Consider the following 7,180-nt stretch of genomic DNA (forward strand, 5'->3'; position numbering starts at 1 on the left):
TTGTAATAAACTATGCGACGCAGATTTTTCCACCCAACCTATAGCGCACCGCATCGCTGAATTATATTCCTTTTACAGCGTGGGAAATACCGGATTATAAGAAATAGAATATGATATAGGCTAGACATACCTTACTGTGTCGAAAGCATGTAGAAAATGTCCTTATATTAGTTCGAACCTAGAACCTATAGTGTAGGCCTGGCCTGCTATTTGCTATAGGCTACACATGTGTAAACAGCTGCTTATTCTGCTTATTCTGAATGCCTGCGCGAGTGACGTCATTCAACAGCGTAGGCTATACATATTGCCTCTCCCAATCATGTTCAAATATTTTTCTGAGCAAACAAAGCTCAAGAGCATATATGGAGTCTATTGAGCATGGCATTATGTTGGCCGTTGTTATTATGTAATGTTGGCCGATAAGATAATTATGCATAATGCTGCATAATGACCTATCATCGAAAAAACGTACTATAGGTCAGGGTAGGCTTTTTTTTTTATTGATTGAAATATTTATTAACAGTTTGTAGAATTTACAGTACATTTTAAGCACAAACTCAATACAAAGACTGTCAACTGTGAGTGGACGACCCAATTAAGCATTACACTTGTTTACAACAGGGTCCACATTGTTCAATTCATCAAAAAGGGTAATTCGGACAAAGGACAAAACCACTCCTTTTTTGTTTTCTGCATTCAAAAACGAGAAAACCACTATTTCTCCTTTTTTGGTTTTTATGGAACAAATGAAAATAGAGAACAAAACGTGTCGCAGGGGACCTTAGTATAATTGCCCTTTTTTAATCTGAATCCAACATATAAAAAACATATTTGTGATTTTTGTTTGTTTAATTTGATTCAAATTATAAACAGAACATTCAGGGTTCAAGTCCCCTGAAGAACATTTTCACTGTCCATCTAAATTCTAAACGGTTGGTTAAATATAAGTTCCCGATTGCACCTCACATGCCAGTGTGGCACCGGAAATAAACCGGGGCTTTATAAACAGAACATTAAGGGTTCAAGTCTCCTGAAGAACATTTTCACTGTCCATCTAAATTCTAAACGGCTGGTTAAATATAAGTTCCCGATTGTACCTTACATGCCAGTGTGGCTCAAAAGATAAATCTGAGGTTCGTAATCCAAAGGTTACTGGTTCAAAACTCAAACAAAACTAATACTCAACCAAAGCTGCAGTAATTTGAATTTTTCAAGGCTAGAATAGAAAATAAAAACTCAAAAGCACCAGGAGACATCTGCTGAATGCCCCAAGGTGCCTTGTGGGGCGGCAGTGGCTCAGGGGTAGAGTGCCTGGATGGTAACCGTAAGGTTGCCAGTTCAAACCCGGGCTCCCCCAGAGTTACTGTCGAAGTGTCCTTGAGCAAGACACTGAACCCCTAATTGCTCCCGATGTGCTAGTTGGTGCCTTGCATGGTTTCCGCTGCCATAGGTGTATGAATGGTTGAATGTAATGCACAATCTCTGTAAAGCGCCAAGGCGCTTTACAGAGATTGTGCATTAAAGGCGCTATATAAATGCACCATTTACCATTTATGTTAAATTGGACATTTTCATGGTAAAAGGTTAGCTGGACAGGGTTCTTTCAGCCATAAGCCCCAACCGTTACATCTCAGGAAACAGGGGGAGAGAGTCCTCCAGCACCTTGATGTCATGACATGGGACTTGAACCTGCCAACTGTCTGTAGCAGAGGCAACGGGTCAAGCGCTCCACACCATTGAGCCAAGGCACCTTTGGGCAATCAGCAGATGTCTCCTGGTGCTTTTGAGTTTTTATTTTTTATTCAAGCCTTGAAAAGTTCAAATTACTGCAGCATTGAGCTGTAGGAGGAACAGGACTTGAACATGGAATGTCTGTACTGAAAGCCTGATGATTAGACCACTGCACCATCAGTCAGACACTCTCAGGCAAAGTCTCCTGGTAATTTTGAAGTGATCTTTTGTGCGTTAGCCTTCAGTAAAGTTTAAATAACACAGAATGATATTAATCAGATGTTTCTTAGCGCTGTTGTTGAGGTCTTCTTTTGTATGATAGTGTAACAGCCGGGAATCGAACCCTGGTCTCCCACATGGAAAGCCAACATCTTAACCACTACGACAATTAGAGTTTTGAGGTAGTCAGGCTGAGGCTGTGAGCCACTGCTAGAATAGCAGTAAATGAAGCTCAATAACTAGCATTAAACTTTAGGAAGAGTGGGATTTGAACATGAACTCTCTGTGCTGAATAGCCCCTACTACAACATCACTCAGTAACATCTGCCTCTTTGTACTGTTGAAGCGATCTTTTGTATGTTAGCCTTCAGATAGTAAAGTTGAAAGAATCAAGAGTTGAACATAGACTCACGTTCATCAGAGTGTAACACCCAGGAATCGAACACAGGTCCCCTGCACTGAAGGCCAACATCTTAACCACTAAGCCAAAGCAACTGCCTATGGCTCAGGGGAGATATGAGACTTTTGAGGTTATCAGGCTGAGGCTGTGAGCCTTCAGTTAATACACCTCTAAATGTTCAAATCCCTGTTCTCCTATAGCTTAATGCTGGAGTGTTTCAACTTTACTAACTGAGGGCTAACACACACAATTACCAGGAGATGTTCACTGTGTGTCTGACTGATGGTGCAATGGTCTAATGATCAGTCTCTCTGTACGGACATTCTATGTTCAAGTCCCATTGCTCCTATATATAGCACAATGCTAATGTTTCTCATCCTCCGCAACACCCATTCTCATACACCGCTATACTTTTAAGTATGTTGCGGTAGAGAGAACGTCATCATTTTGGACCATGGGCTATAGCCCATATCGTACGGCATACTATAGCACGCCGTTTTTCATCATTTTTGAGGATTTGAAAAAAAATTAAAAATTAAAAAAACGATGAGTTATAGCCCATCTTTTTTATTATTATAAAAAAAAAATTATCCTCGTTTTTCATCATTTTGGACCATGGGCTATAGCCCATATCGTACGGCATACTATAGCACGCCGTTTTTCATCATTTTTGAGGATTTGGAAAAAATGAAAAAAACGATGGGTTATAGCCCATCGTTTTTTGAAATTTTGGAGAAAAGAATTAACCTAGTTTTTCATCATTTTGGACCATGGGCTATAGCCCATACCGTAAGGCATACTATAGCATGCCGTTTTCCATCATTTTTGAGGATTTGAAAAAAAACGATGGGTTATAGCCCATCGTTTTTTGAATTTTTGATATATTTTTTAATCCTCGTTTTTCATCATTTTGGACCATGGGCTATAGCACATATCGTACGGCATAGGCTACTATAGCACGCCGTTTTTCATCATTTTTGAGGATTTGAAAAAAATGAAAAAAAACGATGGGTTATAGCCCATCGGTTTTTGAAATTTTGGAAAAAAGAATTTACCTTGTTTTTCATCATTTTGGACCATGGGCTATAGCCCATACCGTAAGGTATAGCATGCCGTTTTTCATATTTTTTGAGGATTTGAAAAAAAAAATGAAAAAATGAAAAAAACGATGGGTTATAGCCCATCGTTTTTTTAAATTTTTGAAGAAAAGAAAATATCCTCGTTTTTCATCATTTTTGACCATGGGCTATAGCCCATATCGTACGGCATACTATAGCACGCCGTTTTTCATCATTTTTGAGGATTTGAAAAAAATGAAAAAATTAAGAAAAAAAAAACGATGGGTTATAGCCCATCGTTTTTTGAATTTTTGATATTTCTTTTAATCCTCGTTTTTCATCATTTTGGACCATGGGCTATAGCCCATACCGTAAGGCACACTATAGCACGCCGTGTTTCATAATTTTTGAGGATTTGAAAAAAATGAAGAAAAGAAAAAAACATGGGTTATAGCCCATCGTTTTTTTTTTTTTATCCTAGTTTTTTATCATTGTTGACCATGGGCTATATTCCCTACCGTACGGCATACTATAGTACGCTGTTTTTCACCATTTTTGAGGATTTGAAAAAAATGAAAAAATGAAAAAATAAAAACGATGGGTTATAGCCCATCGTTTTTTGAATTTTTGATATATTTTTTAATCCTCGTTTTTCATCATTTTGGACCATGGGCTATAGCACATATCGTACGGCATACTATAGCACGCCGTTTTTCATCATTTTTGAGGATTTGAAAAAAAAGAAAAAAAGAAAAAAAAAGAAAACATTGGTTATAGCCCATCGTTTTTTGAATTTTTGAAAAAATATTTATCCTCGTTTTTCATCATTTTTGACCATGGGCTATAGCCCCTACCGTACGGCATAGTATAGCACGCCGTTTTTCATCATTTTTGAGGATTTGAAAAAAATTAAAACTAAAAAAGACATGGGTTATAGCCCATCCTTTTTTGATTTTTTTTTTTTTAACCTTGTTTTTCATCATTTTTAACCTTGGGCTACATAGAATGTCCGTACAGAGAGACTGATCATTAGACCATTGCACCATCAGTCAGACACACAGTGAACATCTCCTGGTAATTGTGTGTGTTAGCCCTCAGTTAGTAAAGTTGAAACACTCCAGCATTAAGCTATAGGAGAACAGGGATTTGAACATTTAGAGGTGTATTAACTGAAGGCTCACAGCCTCAGCCTGATAACCTCAAAAGTCTCATATCTCCCCTGAGCCATAGGCAGTTGCTTTGGCTTAGTGGTTAAGATGTTGGCCTTCAGTGCAGGGGACCTGTGTTCGATTCCTGGGTGTTACACTCTGATGAACGTGCGTCTATGTTCAACTCTTGATTCTTTCAACTTTACTATCTGAAGGCTAACATACAAAAGATCGCTTCAACAGTACAAAGAGGCAGATGTTACTGAGTGATGTTGTAGTAGGGGCTATTCAGCACAGAGAGTTCATGTTCAAATCCCACTCTTCCTAAAGTTTAATGCTAGTTATTGAGCTTCATTTACTGCTATTCTAGCAGTGGCTCACAGCCTCAGCCTGACTACCTCAAAACTCTAATTGTCGTAGTGGTTAAGATGTTGGCTTTCCACGTGGGAGACCAGGGTTCGATTCCAGGCTGTTACACTATCATACAAAAGAAGACCTCAACAACAGCGCTAAGAAACATCTGATTAATATCATTCTGTGTTATTTAAACTTTACTGAAGGCTAACGCACAAAAGATCACTTCAAAATTACCAGGAGACTTTGCCTGAGAGTGTCTGACTGATGGTGCAGTGGTCTAATCATCAGGCTTTCAGTACAGACATTCCATGTTCAAGTCCTGTTCCTCCTACAGCTCAATGCTGCAGTAATTTGAATTTTTCAAGGCTAGAATAGAAAATAAAAACTCAAAAGCACCAGGAGACATCTGCTGAATGCCCCAAGGTGCCTTGTGGGGCGGCAGTGGCTCAGGGGTAGAGTGCCTGGATGGTAACCACAAGGTTGCCAGTTCAAACCCGGGCTCCCCCAGAGTTACTGTCGAAGTGTCCTTGAGCAAGACACTGAACCCCTAATTGCTCCCGATGTGCTAGTTGGTGCCTTGCATGGTTTCCGCTGCCATAGGTGTATGAATGGGTGAATGTAATGCACAATCTCTGTAAAGCGCCTTGGCGCTTTACAGAGATTGTGCATTAAACTCTGTAAAGCGCCTTGGCGCTTTACAGAGATTGTACATTAAAGGCGCTATATAAATGCACCATTTACCATTTATGTTAAATTGGACATTTTCATGGTAAAAGGTTAGCTGGACAGGGTTCTTTCAGACATAAGCCCCAACCGTTACATCTCAGGAAACAGGGGGAGAGAGTCCTCCAGCACCTTGATGTCATGACATGGGACTTGAACCTGCCAACTGTCTGTAGCAGAGGCAACGGGTCAAGCGCTCCACACCATTGAGCCAAGGCACCTTTGGGCAATCAGCAGATGTCTCCTGGTGCTTTTGAGTTTTTATTTTTTATTCAAGCCTTGAAAAGTTCAAATTACTGCAGCATTGAGCTGTAGGAGGAACAGGACTTGAACATGGAATGTCTGTACTGAAAGCCTGATGATTAGACCACTGCACCATCAGTCAGACACTCTCAGGCAAAGTCTCCTGGTAATTTTGAAGTGATCTTTTGTGCGTTAGCCTTCAGTAAAGTTTAAATAACACAGAATGATATTAATCAGATGTTTCTTAGCGCTGTTGTTGAGGTCTTCTTTTGTATGATAGTGTAACAGCCGGGAATCGAACCCTGGTCTCCCACGTGGAAAGCCAACATCTTAACCCCTACGACAATTAGAGTTTTGAGGTAGTCAGGCTGAGGCTGTGAGCCACTGCTAGAATAGCAGTAAATGAAGCTCAATAACTAGCATTAAACTTTAGGAAGAGTGGGATTTGAACATGAACTCTCTGTGCTGAATAGCCCCTACTACAACATCACTCAGTAACATCTGCCTCTTTGTACCGTTGAAGCGATCTTTTGTATGTTAGCCTTCAGATAGTAAAGTTGAAAGAATCAAGAGTTGAACATAGACTCACGTTCATCAGAGTGTAACACCCAGGAATCGAACACAGGTCCCCTGCACTGAAGGCCAACATCTTAACCACTAAGCCAAAGCAACTGCCTATGGCTCAGGGGAGATATGAGACTTTTGAGGTTATCAGGCTGAGGCTGTGAGCCTTCAGTTAATACACCTCTAAATGTTCAAATCCCTGTTCTCCTATAGCTTAATGCTGGAGTGTTTCAACTTTACTAACTGAGGGCTAACACACACAATTACCAGGAGATGTTCACTGTGTGTCTGACTGATGGTGCAATGGTCTAATGATCAGTCTCTCTGTACGGACATTCTATGTTCAAGTCCCATTGCTCCTATATATAGCACAATGCTAATGTTTCTCATCCTCCGCAACACCCATTCTCATACACCGCTATACTTTTAAGTATGTTGCGGTAGAGAGAACGTCATCATTTTGGACCATGGGCTATAGCCCATATCGTACGGCATACTATAGCACGCCGTTTTTCATCATTTTTGAGGATTTGAAAAAAATAAAAAAAATAAAAAAACGATGAGTTATAGCCCATCTTTTTTATTATTATATATATTTTTTTATCCTCGTTTTTCATCATTTTGGACCATGGGCTATAGCCCATATCGTACGGCATACTATAGCACGCCGTTTTTCATCATTTTTGAGGATTTGAAAAAAAACGATGGGTTATAGCCCATCGTTTTTTGAATTTTTG

This window comes from Protomyctophum parallelum (assembly GCF_964188405.1).
Source record: "Protomyctophum parallelum genome assembly, chromosome: 3".
Classification (NCBI taxonomy): Eukaryota; Metazoa; Chordata; class Actinopteri; order Myctophiformes; family Myctophidae; genus Protomyctophum; species Protomyctophum parallelum.